We start from the raw sequence: 13,699 nt of genomic DNA on the forward strand, positions 1-13,699 counted from the left end.
GAAATATGTGTTAATCAAGAATTCATGTGGAGATGTACTGAGTTTTATGTGGGAGTAGAGTTAAAGGTAGCAATTCCCCTTTGTCTTTGTGAAAATCATCATTTTAAAAAAAGAGGTGGAGGAGGAAAGGTGGAAATGTGCAGGAGATTCCATTTTCTGTGTAACTAGGAGTTTTCATGTACCAGGGAGTAAGAAGGACTCCAGGGTAATTCTCAGGTAAGGACAAAAGCTTATCGGTGGTGGTGGGCAGAGACTGGGATTCAGAACCAAAGCTTTTAATCTAGAGTAGAGTAATTCTTATTGAGAAGTTACAACTGAACCAATAGGTATAAATTCTCACTCCCAACCATTCCTGTATACAGGTAAGAAACCTTATGAATGTAAAAAATGTGGAAAGTCCTTTGTCCAGAACTCAGATCTCAGCACACATTAGAGAATTCACACAGGAGAGAAACCTTATGAATGTAACAAATGTGGAAAGTCCTTCAATCGTAAGTCATCACTCATGACAAATAAGAAAATTCACACAGGAGAGAAACCGTATAAATGTAACCGATGTGGAAACACTTTCACCCGGAAGTCAAGCCTTACCACTCATCAGAAAACACACACAGGTGAGAAACCTTATGAATGTAACTAGTGTGAGAAATTCTTCACCCAGAAGTCATCACTCAGCATGCATAAGAGAATGCATACAGGTGAGAAACCTTATAAATGTAACAAATGTGGAAAGTTCTTTGTCCAGTACTTGGATCTTAGCACACATAAAAGAAATCACACAGGAGAAAAACCTTATGAATGTAACAAATGTGGAAAGTCTTTCACCCGGAAGGTAGACCTTACTGTTCATCAGAGAACACACACAGGTGAGAAACCTCATGAATGTAACATCTGTGTAAATTCCTTCACTCAGCAGTCAGATCTTCTCAGTCATAAGAGAATTCACATAGGTGAGAAACCTTATAAATGTAACACCTGTAGAAAATCTTTCATTTGGAAGACACAACTCAATTTGCATCAGAGAACCCACATAGGTGAGAAATGTTATGTAACTGATGTGCACTGTGTTCCTAAAACTAAATTGATTGTCAGGATGGAGCAAGGAACAGGACCATGGATGGGAAAATCTCCAGACAAGAATTTCACACGTAAGTGAGTGTATTTTGCACAGTGATGTTGGAGCCAGAGCCCAATTGGTATGTCCACGTTGAGCTGTACTGAGCAATGATGTTTCTAATTCTTCTGAATTGTGTGTGTGTGTGTGTGTGTGTGTGTGTGTGTGTGTGTGTGTGTGTGTGTGTGTGAAAGAGCTAGGTGATCCTTTGTCAGAAATACATGTTAATCAAGAATCCATGTGGAGATGTACTGAGTTTTGTGTGGGAGTAGAATTAAAGGTAGCAATTTTCCTTTGTCTTTGTGGAAATCATACTTTTAAAAAAAGAGGGAGGATGGGAATGTGCAGGAGATTCCATTTTCTGTGGAACTAGGAGTTTTCATGTACCAGGGAGTAAGGAGGATGCCAGTTCAATTCTCAGGTAAGGACAAAAGCTTGTAGGTGGAGATGGGCAGAGTCTGGGATTCAGAACCAAAGCTTTTAATCTAGAGAAGAGTAATTCTTAGTGAGGAGTTAGAACTGATGAAATAGGTATAAATTCTCACTCCCAACCATTCCTGCTAAGGTAAAAGGCAAAAGGACCCATAAAACACTCTTATGGTCAATGAATCTAGAAATTGTTCCTGTTCTTAACCTACTAGTTGAGACATAAAGCAGCACAAAATATTATTTCAAGAAAATAAAAGAAAACTAACCCTCTGTAACCTAACAACACAATATTAAAAACAGTTACTTTGCATTGTAAAATATCAATAGTGCATGAGGAAAAAAGCATGTATTTCTCATACATTAATTCCTAGTATTGATATTTTAAAATCTATAATAATTAAGATATGAGGAAATGTTCTATCTTTATATTAAGAAATGTTTTTATCTCATTCATGTTTTCTTTCTTATCATTTTAGATGTCCAAAAAATGGATGACATGATTAAGACATGTCAAGAAAGTACAAAGAATGTGTGTGTGAAGTAGCAGTCACTAATAGCAACACAGTGGAGGAAAGAGTTAGATTATTAGCAACTTTTAATTTGAGCTCAAAACATATGCTAGAGCTGATTAGGAATAATGGAAACTACTTTGGAATGAGGACTGAGGAGTTCATTGACTATCAGAACATGCTATTCTACAGTGAGCCTGGTGAGATGAATGCTGCATATAGGCCTGATTCTTCTCATGTAATTGAACAATCCCTCAGATGTTCCAAGCATTTCCATCAACATTATGAGAGTACAAATGAATAGCAGTATTTTGAGTATGATGGGAAAGGGATGGCATTAAACTCAGACACCATACTCTTTAGACATAATTGCGTTTGTGTGGAAGAGCTCTCCTATAACAATAATGAATATAGAGAAGGCTATGATAATTCTGCTCTCATTGACCAAGAAATGCTTCTAAGAGGGGGGAAAACACAGGGATGTACTAAATGTGAGAAACCATTGTACATACTTAAGACCTATAATTACTACACATGAGAAAATGCACTAAGCAGTGAAACCTTGTACATGTCGTGAATGTAAGAAATCTTTCAATAAAGAAATACACCTTACGAAACATCAGAGCAAATATAATATCTAGAAGAGAAACCTAATGAGTATAACAAATGTGCAAAATGTATCGATCAGATGTCATATATGACTTACCAACCTCAAACTCACAAAGGAGAGAAACCCTATAAATATGATGAATATAAGAAATATTTCACCAAGAAGTCAGCTCTCCGCATGCATGAGAGTACTCTAATAGGCAAGAAATTTTATTATGGTAACAAATATGGAAAGTCTTTTACTTGGAAAGCAAGCCTTACTGTTCATCATGGAACACATACAGATATGAAACTAATGACTATAACGAATGTGGAAACTCCTTCACTAGTGAGTCAACTTTCAGAAGGTATCAGAGAACACACACAGGAGATAAATCTTAAGAGTGTAACTGTTGAACCTGGGTAACTGCAGTCGAAATCAGGACACGAGGGATGCAAGGCGAGTGAACCAATGCATACTTTATTTCAAGAGGGCCAGGGTTTATATAGGGTTAGAAACCAATATTACAATTACAGGGTAAAAGATCAATACAGCATGACATTTGTCTCAAATACAGAAGTGGAGGAAATTTCCTACTGTGAGGGCCAGGAACTTGATACAAATGCCTTTCTAATTACAGGAGGTAGTGACTACAAAGATTATTGATATCAAAACAAGGAACTGTATACAACCGAGGTAGAACTATAATTATCTCCTAGCTACTATCTCCTTAAGGCTAGATAACATCAATCTTGACTTCTCCAAATACTTGTGAAGTAACAGTGAGGAGACTTTCCTGTTTACAGTGAGAATCTAGTGAGGAGACTTTCCTGTTTACAGAGAGAATCTAACACTAAATGCAGCTGGTCTAGCAAGTCTCCTCAGGGAGACTTGCTAAGTAGGGGGAAAAAGGAGATTCTCACAACAACTGGTGGCTTCCTTTGGCCCACAAACACCAGAAACTCCTATCTGGGAATGTGTTCCCAAGGGCCTATTAGTGTGCTAATGAGGCATCAGAGTAACCGTGCCGGGGCTAAATTTTTCCACTGGTTGGAGACCTTAATTCTCCAACAATTCCCCCTTTTTTATTAATTTTCCACAGCCGCTTCTCTAGAAAGTTTAAGGGCAGTGAGTAAAACATCAGAGGAATTATTCCTAGTGTAACGCTTCATTATAGCTATGATAGAACAATATCCTAAGAAAAAGACACATATCATAAGTATTAAGGCAATAAAAGCACTTCCAACACTATGGGTAATACTTTGCCACCACCCCCTAGGGTCTAGTCCTTCTAAGGTCTGAGCTAGTCCTTGGGCTATATCATCAATAGAAGAGGCATCTGGCAATTCCTTTTGAAAAGCTTCAAAAACCTCCCTGTACAAGCTTTGTTCACTTAACGTACCATTTAGTAGGGCTCCATCTATAAGCATTTGTATATCATTCCATTCACATTCAGAGGCATTATATTTATAAGGTGTTACACAGACATGACTAGAATTCCAATCGCAAGTCAAAAACAATCGTTGCTGTAAAGCCAGATATTTCTGTCCAAGCCAAAACACTCCTCCTTTAACAGCTTCTATCTCATCTTGAAGGTGGGCATTTATTTCCAGCTGATGTTGTCACAGATTGTGGGAGTCCTGGTGCCACTGCACCATAAAGTCATGAGTTTGTACAGATTGTCGCAATGCGGCTCCGGATACTGCTGCAGTTGTAGCAATGGCAATCAGTCCAATGAGTCTTGCAATAATCAGTCCAATGGCACGACGACTCCTCCTCAGAAGCCGCTTGAAAAACTGCATTACCAATCCTTGTACAGGTCCTCCAGCCCAGGGACGATGCATGCGAACAGGAACCCAAAGGGAGTTGCGCTGGGTTAAAATCATGATCCTATCTTGACTAAAATTAAAGGTGACATTGTTATTCAAGCAAGTATACAATTTACAATTTATGCAGGTAATGGCATTCTTAGTTATGTTTATGGGGCCGACCATCAGTACTTGTGGAAAATGAACACAAGCAGAGATATTATAGGTCTTTACAACTGTGAAGTTGTAGGAGGCCGAGGATCCTTTAGTTCCTGAGTAAGTTCCATTGGCCAGCAATACAGGAGCCAGAGAAGCTGCCAATTTCCAGAGATGACGTTGTGGAGGAAATAGCCTGTCTCCATGGGCGAGAGCAGGCCGGGGGTCACCAAAGCCTGCTCCAAACCACCCTAAAAGCTGTTTAGGAGACATGGCATTGGACATGTTCATAGTTAAAGTAGGGTCACAAGATGGGTTATATTCAGTGCAGTTTTGCAACCACACACCAAAAGGTCCCCAATCATACCAAGTATGTTGGGATGTATTCCAAATAGTCGGAAAAATTCCTCGACAATTTTCCCAACGTCTTTCAGTAAAGTTCAGGTTCAGGTAAGTAAAATTGTCACATTTAGGCAGGCCAGCAGGGCTAGGATAATTATCTAATTTATAGGTATGAGATCCCGCAGACCAGGAAGACAGTCTAATCAGCCGAGTTCTACTGGAGTTATATGAACCTCCATGCTGAATTCAATATTGATATCTAAAAGGGTAACATGGGGAACGGCCTTGACAGATAGCTTTAGAGAACTGAGAATAAGAGAAGTTAAATGATCTTTCCTCTTCCATAGGAAAGACTGGAATGCCAGACCCATAGGGGGAGAGAGTAAATTAGGAATAGATGTAAAAACAGAGACAGGGGCTTTTGTCCATAAATATGGACGTAATAAAGGAGGGTTAGAAAATATAGGCCCAATACATTACCTCTGATGTAGCCCCTACAGGTTACCAGTGCACACCTGTCCATTTGAATGGCCTTATCACTTGAATGAGAATGTCTCACCCCCTTGATGGACAGAGGGGTGTTTGTTGCTGGATCCACTGGTGCAGGTGCTAGAAAGATGGGCTGTCTTCTGTAGAAACATAAGCATACCCTCGCCCCTGGGTTAACAACTCCCGGGGGACCCAATCTAGCCCAACTCCCAATCTAATCCAAACCGGCTGCGGTTTGTTTTGCATAGGCGGAGCTAGGAAGTGTCGCTCAGCTCTTGCTAAAACATCTCCTTGAGGCAAATTTAAAAAGTTAAGGACAAATAATGCTTCTGCAATAACAGCTCGGGCTGTTTTATAAATACTTTTCATAGAAGTTGCATATCCCTCAGTACTATCCATACTCCCCCTCTTTAGTTTTTTAATTTGTGTTTTTAATGTATAATGAGCTCTTTCTACTATACCTTGACCTTGAGGATTGTATTCAATTCCTGTAACATGAAAAATGTTATGAAATTCTAAAAATTTTCGTACTTGTTTACTGGAATAAGCTGGTGCATTGTCAGTTTTTATTTGAGAAGGAATCCCCATGACTGCGAATGTTTCTAGTAAATGTTGAATGACATGAGTCCCTTTTTCCCCTGGTAGAGGTGTTGCCCAAATAAAAGAAGAATGTGTATCAATGGATACATGCACATATTGTAAGCGGCCAAATTCAGGGATGTGTGTTACATCCATTTGCCAAATTTTATTAGGAGCAGTTCCTGACGTGTCAATTAATTTTTGAGGGCTACATAAATCCGAATCTCCTTGAAGAACGGAAAATAGGTTAGGAATTCTGGGAATTCCTAAGGAAGGGCAAAGCCAATTGCTGTCCCTAGTAACTTTTGAAAATTATTAAGAGTTTTAAACTCTTCAGTACGAATTTTTATTAATTGGGGGGTAATTACTTGTCTTTTAACTAAATGTCCCAGATACTTAAATGGTTCTTCTGTTTAAATGAATTTTATCAGGGGCAATTATTAAATTATACTGTTGAAAGTCTAAAGGCAAAATTTGTAACAATTTTGATACAATATTTTTATTAGGTGCAGCAAATAATAAATCATTTTATTGAAAACCTGTAAAACAAACTGGAGTAGTAATTAAACAATCATCTTGATAGCCATCGTTTACCTATATCCAACCTAAAGCATTTTAAATTTCATATCTCAGAATACATTTTTGATCAAGTCTTTTACCAAGCCTGGTTGTACTAAAAGAAATCTGGAGCCTAGGTATCACCCATTGCTTCATGCTGCTTGTTTTTCACTTCCAAATTTCTTATCTAGAAAGGCATTCTAAAACCTTTTAAAGTAGAGGCTTTCACACCTTTACCTCAGCCTGTATTTGCATAGAAAAACTGAAGCCCAGGGGGCACATTGCCTCCTGGTTGTCTGCTTTAAAAGAGCCATTTTCCTGTACACAGAGAGTTAATGAAAGTTGTGTACTTCTATCCCCCATTAGTTTATATACTTTAAAATATTTACCTGATTATATGTGACTTAAGATAGTTAGTCTTACTGTTACAGTACAGTTTACACTTAAAAAATTTAGTACCTGATTCATTAAAGTGATACCCAAAACAATTGTAACAAGAGTACGCTTAGCAGTGTGCCCCAGAATTATAACCATGAGATTTCAGAGTTAGCATATTTGCCTTTTTAATACATCCAAATTGCAAACCTGTACAGAAATCAAGTTATATCAGGTAAATAAACTTTTAACTCTCCTTTAAGATATTCCAATTTTAATCCATCCTAAGGGGCAGTTTTAGAAGTATCAGTCAAATCATACATTTTACCCTGAGGTTTCCAATGTTTATACCTGAAAACAAAAGAAATAAAAGAAAGGCCTCCATTGGCCTGTCCTATAGAATGGGCCTATCTCCATCCTACTCCTTAGAGCTTGATGAACTGCCTTGGGGCCAGCTTGCCCTCTCCCACTATGAATGGACGCCACCCTACGGCTGTCCCATCACGTGGATCGGCTAAACTGTACTTTTGTCAGTTTACCCCTCACTACTGAGGATAGGTTTAAGGGCCCATGCTAAGTTATTTATTTATTTATTTATTTATTTTTAACCATGAATTAAAGAATTTTTAACTATAGTTCCTTTTAAAATAAATAATCCTTTAAAGCTTTTGGTAATGCCCAAATTCGATGATCTTTTGAAGTTTAAAGTTAAACTAACCTATTTTTACATCATACATTTTTAATCTTGAACACATTCACACCCACATACATTTGTGCGCGCGCACACACACATACATACATTCACATATGTAGGTATTAATGTAAACAGAACTTAAAAGCAGTCCAAACAACTATCAGCCGTACATTTTTTAGTGGCAAAAGGTATATTTTCCAATCTTACTCTTGTAATGACCAAAACTTAAAACAAAACCTTTAATGAATGATTTTAGCATTGTTTAGTCTTATTCACTAGGGCCTATTAGTTTTAGCAAAGTATCTTAGCATACTAAACACTGAAGATAACTGGGTTGGGGTCCCCTGGAGTATTACTGAGTCCACCTAGCACTTGACTCTTAGTGTTTACTCTCAGGCTAAGATTAGCCTAGCCAGCTGTTTGAACTCAGCTCTTAGTAGCCTGTGCTTTTTCTGCCTTCTTGCAGGAGACACAGTACCTAGTAAATGTTTTGCCCATAGACATGTAAATGGACAACAGAAATAAGGGAAACAAAAGTTTATGTTTAAAACTGGTGCCAATCTCAAAGACAAAACTAGTCAAGACAAAACAGAACATAGAAACAGAGGCTTTTACGCCTTGGATGGCATGTCCAGCGTCCACAAGCTGCCAGCCAGAGTGATGGAAAGTCCATAGGGCCCTGAAAATTCTCAGGGGGATCCTCCCCAGTGGAGATTTCCATCCCCTGGCAATCAACCTGCCGAGGCCGCCCACCAGAGGACTTTTTTCCCAATTTAGCACTCCACACGAAACACAACTAATCAAACAAGGACAAAGACACATGAAACATGTAGCGCAGGCGCAAATTAAAAGTGCAATTGCAGTAAAAATTCTCTTGAGAAGTAAAAGAAAAATCACTAGTCCTTCCCCAATTCCAGGCTGATGGACTAAAACAGGGAGTGTCAGCTCCCCTGCTAGTGCCTGGTTGTAAAGTAAAGATGATGGGGAAGCCTCCTTCACTGGAAGGGAGCCATGAGACGGCCCTGTATTACAGCTGTCCTAAATTGAGTGAATCTGGTCAATATCTTGATAATGACGGGCTGTGCCACACCTCTGGTTGGAGGGGGTTCAATGACAGGAAAAGTTTGATAGCAAGAGAGAGAAGCAGAACCATAGGACTTAGATTAATTAAAGTAAAAGTGGGCTCTGCGGCCGCAATTATTTGTTCTTGACTTTCACCTTCCTGACTGCCCCTGGCAGATCGAAAGAGCATCTGTAGCACTTTGACTGCACTGCTGAGCTGCCTAAATTAGCATCATTCTCTGAAGGAGTATAGGTAGAGGCTGAAGGCTTATTTGATGTTAATTTTTCTTTAACAAAACTGACAGGAGATAGTTCAGGTGTTGCCATGTCTTTTAGCTCCTGCCCAATTTGAGTTTTTACCTCCCCGGACAAATTATAAGCCTTCATAGCTTTTTCCACGTCAGCCTCTGGCTCAGCAGCTGATGTTATGATAGCATCAGGAGACATCATGCTCACGGCTGTATGTATTAATGCCCAAACAGACCAAAATGTAACTGGAACCTTGTCTCCACACCGATATTCATTTTCCATATTATTCTCTACTCGTTCCCAGACTTCTAAATCTAAAGTATCTCCCTCTGGGAACCATACATTATACTCCACTACCTGTACACACTCATCTCTTTGTGAACACGAGACCATAGCTCCATCCCGTTTCAATACATGGTGGATAAAATTAGAAAATGGAGTTGGTTTAGCTTGTCCCATAACCCCGTAATTTTTTAAGAATAGGAGCTCACCACACAGATACCTTGTCTCCTGTGAATTACACACAGATCCCTTGTCTCCTGTGAATTAAAAATATCTCTCACCTCACTCGAGAGCTCGGCAGTTCCGCAATCTCCTGTGGATCAATTGTCAGGTCCCTGGGTCCGGACGCCAGATGTTGAACCTGGGTAACTGCAGTCGAAATCAGGACACGGGGGATGCAAGGCGAGTGAACCAATGCATACTTTATTTCAAGAGGGCCAGGGTTTATATAGGGTTAGAAACCAATATTACAATTACAGGGTAAAAGATCAATACAGCATGACATTTGTCTCAAATACAGAAGTGGAGGAAATTTCCTACTGTGAGGGCCAGGAACTTGATACAAATGCCTTTCTAATTACAGGAGGTAGTGACTACAAAGATTATTGATATCAAAACAAGGAACTGTATACAACCGAGGTAGAACTATAATTATCTCCTAGCTACTATCTCCTTAAGGCTAGATAACATCAATCTTGACTTCTCCAAATACTTGTGAAGTAACAGTGAGGAGACTTTCCTGTTTACAGTGAGAATCTAGTGAGGAGACTTTCCTGTTTACAGAGAGAATCTAACACTAAATGCAGCTGGTCTAGCAAGTCTCCTCAGGGAGACTTGCTAAGTAGGGGGAAAAAGGAGATTCTCACAACAACTGGTGGCTTCCTTTGGCCCACAAACACCAGAAACTCCTATCTGGGAATGTGTTCCCAAGGGCCTATTAGTGTGCTAATGAGGCATCAGAGTAACCGTGCCGGGGCTAAATTTTTCCACTGGTTGGAGACCTTAATTCTCCAACATGTAACAAATATGGGAGGTCATTCAAGCAGAACTCACTCCTCAGCAGGCATAAGAGAATTCACACAGGAGAGAAACCTTATAATTGTAATAGATAAGGAAAGTCTTTAACTCAGATTTCAAGCCTTACTGTTCATCAGAGAACACACAGCTGTGAAACCTTATAACTGTAACCAACGTGAAAAATCTTTCACCCAGAAGTCATCATTCAGCATTCATATGAGAATGCGTACAGGTAAGAAACATTCTGAAATAACAACATATGTGCAAAGTAGTTTTTCCAGAACTCATATCTCAGCACACATACGAGAATTCACAGAGAAGAAAAACTTTATGAATGTAACATCTGTGGAAAGCCCTTCACTCATAAGTCATCACTCATGACACATAAGAAAATTCACACAGGAGAGAAACTATATAAATGTAGCAACTGTGGAAAGGCCTTCACTCAGCAGTCAGCTCTTCTCAGGCATAAGAGAATTCACACAGGTGAGAAACCTTATGAATGTAACCAATGTGGGAAGTCTTTGAAGAAGTCATACCTCCACAGTCATAGGAAAATTAACATAGGTGAGAGGCCTCATGAATGTAATACATGTGGAAAGTCTTTCTCCTGGAAGACACAACTCAGTTTGCATCAGAGAACCCACATAGGTGAGAAATGTTATGTAACTGATGTGCAGTGTCTTTCAAGCAGAAGTCACACCTCAGTATGTATCAGAGAACACACTCAGGGGAGAAGCCTCAAGAATGTGACAGATGTAGAGTCCTTGACGCAGAAAGCATCCATCAGATTGCATCACTGATTATATAAGGAGAGAAACCTTATAAATGTAACAAATGTGAAAAGTCTTTCACCCAGAAGGCATGGCTCAGTGTTCATCATAGAATACACACAGGAGAGAAGCCTTATGAAGGTACCAAAAGTGGAAGGTCTTTCAAGCAGAAGTCATACCTCAGTTTGCATCAGAGAAGACACACACGGGAGATAAACCTTATGAATGCAGCAGATATGGAAATTGTTTCAGGCAGAAGTCAACCCTCAATATGCATCAGAGAACATACACAGGAGAGAGACCACATGAATGTAGAAAATGTGGAAAATCTTTCACCCGGAAGGCACACCTCAGTGTTCAGAGCATACACAGGAGAGAATTCTAATGAGTGTAACAAGTATGGGAAGCCCTCCAACCAATAGTCACATCTCACTATGCATCAGAGAACTGGAAAACTATCAGAGAAAACTAATGAATGTAACTATCATGTTTTAATAAGTCACTCTTCAGTGTGTATCATACAACATACAGAGGAAAAGAACTTTATGAGTATAATAAATGTTAGAAAACATTTCTCAACAGGTATCAGAGACCTGAACAGCTGACAGAATCTCTAAATTTAAAGAATAGAGGAAGTTTATCAAGCTGTAAACTTTCAGCAAGCATTAGAACATTCAAACGTGAAAGAAACCCAATGTAAGAAAATCCTCTGTCAGAAATTAATTACACAGAAAGTAAATTATACAGAGAAATCCTACATGACAGAGGTAACCTAGGTGTCCTTTACACCTGGCCACTCACTGAGCCAACATTTCTTGCCCTGTCATTGTGTTGAATGGGGATGTTATACCTGAATATTATCCAAAGGATTTGGACAAAAGTGGTGGGCATTACTTCCAGGATTGACAAATGGAAAGTGAAGTTGTTGGTTTGTATCTTTTATAATAAAGAATGGCTGGCCAAAGTAATTTTATACCCTCTTCTCAGAAGTACAATCTCCAACCCTTTTCATCTGGAGTCAAAATGTCCAGTTGATTTAGGGAGGAGTGGAGGAGGAGGGGAGGTTGGGAGAAAGACTGTCAGGATTTGAGCCAAGCAAATAAGAATATGAGTTTATTCACTGCTTCCCTGAAGTCTCTCTTTTTATGTATGATCCATATGTCTTTTATGACAAATAAATTCGTATTTCCAGTTCACTTTTGGAATGTGGAACACCTAAGGAAAGATACTATTCTTTGTTCATTACAAAATATACATAGCAGTGAAATCTGTCTTGGCATCATTTCTCCCCAAGTTTATGGTACAGAGTACATGGATAGGAAACACGTTTGGGGATATATTTTCTTTGTGTGTATAGTCCTGCAGGTTGAAATTGAGGTTATGCACTGTCCTCAAGCTTTCTTTGCTCAAGGCTAATGCTCTGCCACTCAAGCCACAGCTCCACTTTTTGGGAGGGTGGGGTTCTGCTGGTTAAATAAAGACAAGAGTCTGAAGCATTTTTCCTGCCGTAACAGGCTTCAGTCCATATTTATGATACAGCATTTTGGTTAGCCATGATTACAGACTGTGGCCCTGGTGCCTAACTCAGAACTTAACATTTTCTAGGGCTTGAACTCAGGGTGTGGGCATTCTCCTTGAGCTTTATTCTCTCAAGACTAGTGCACTACCACTTGAGCTACAGCTCCAATTCTGGAATTTGGGGTGGTTAGTTGGGGATAATAGTCTCATGCACTTGCCTGGCATAGCTGGCTTTGAACTCTGACCCTCAAATCTCAGTCTCCATAGTAGCTAGGATTACAGGTGTGAGCCAGGTTGAAAACATATTGTGTATAGCAAAATTTATAATGAAGATAAGGTAATCCAGAGTGGTAATATGGACAAATTGAAGGATTCATATTTTTGAGCATGTATAATTGAAACTGATGGATTGATTCCCAGTCTGTATTTGGCATTCTTGGTGCAGTTTGAGTGATGAAAACTAGAAAAGAGAAGCATATGGACTGTTGCTGTTGAGTGTATTGTATATAAATTATGTCTTACAGGTTTTTTTCTTAATGTACTAGCATAGCTGATAGTACATTTTTCAGTTTAAATACAATGACTTTATGAGGATTTTCCAAATTACAAGCTGCCCTGGCTTAGTTTTAGTTTGTTAAGTGTGTGAGAAGTTGCTTCTTGGATGGTATTGCCTAATCCTGCACATGCCAAGCATTGGGCTTAAACATGGTTAATCTCCTATTGTTTCACCATCTGCCAACCCTTCATTCCCTGTAGATAGTTTCACCAGAACAATTGTGACATGCTCGTTTTAAAAATAATTCTGCCAGTACTATAAACAATTAGGAACGTGGGAAGAATGAGGAACAAAAATTAGTTCAAAGACTAACAGAAAATCAAAACCACGTATCGGTAATTCATGCCTATAATTCTAGCTACTTGGGAGACTAACCATCTTTGAAGTCTCCATCTTGAAAATAATCATCCAAATTTCCCTCTTACTCCAACATAGTTACAATCATGTTTTATGTATCTATATATGTAAATATATACACAAATATGAAGTATACAATATATGGTTATGTCATATACAATATTCTATATGCATGTATATACATCTATTCCAGATACATATGTGATATCTATCTACATATGTTTATAAGACAAAAATTATATA

General features: G+C 38.9%; 1 long non-coding RNA gene across 1 annotated transcript; it reads right to left on the reverse strand.

Moving 5' to 3' along the window:
- Positions 1-433: 433 nt before the first annotated feature.
- LOC125367233 lies at positions 434-11,368 on the reverse strand. Its single transcript, XR_007214020.1, has 3 exons — positions 11,244-11,368; positions 11,074-11,157; positions 434-707 (listed from the first exon to the last, which is right to left on the reverse strand). It is a non-coding gene; the product is annotated as an uncharacterized LOC125367233 (long non-coding RNA).
- Positions 11,369-13,699: the final 2,331 nt, after the last annotated feature.

Source organism: Perognathus longimembris, chromosome 18, assembly GCF_023159225.1.
Source record: "Perognathus longimembris pacificus isolate PPM17 chromosome 18, ASM2315922v1, whole genome shotgun sequence".
Taxonomy (NCBI): domain Eukaryota; kingdom Metazoa; phylum Chordata; class Mammalia; order Rodentia; family Heteromyidae; genus Perognathus; species Perognathus longimembris.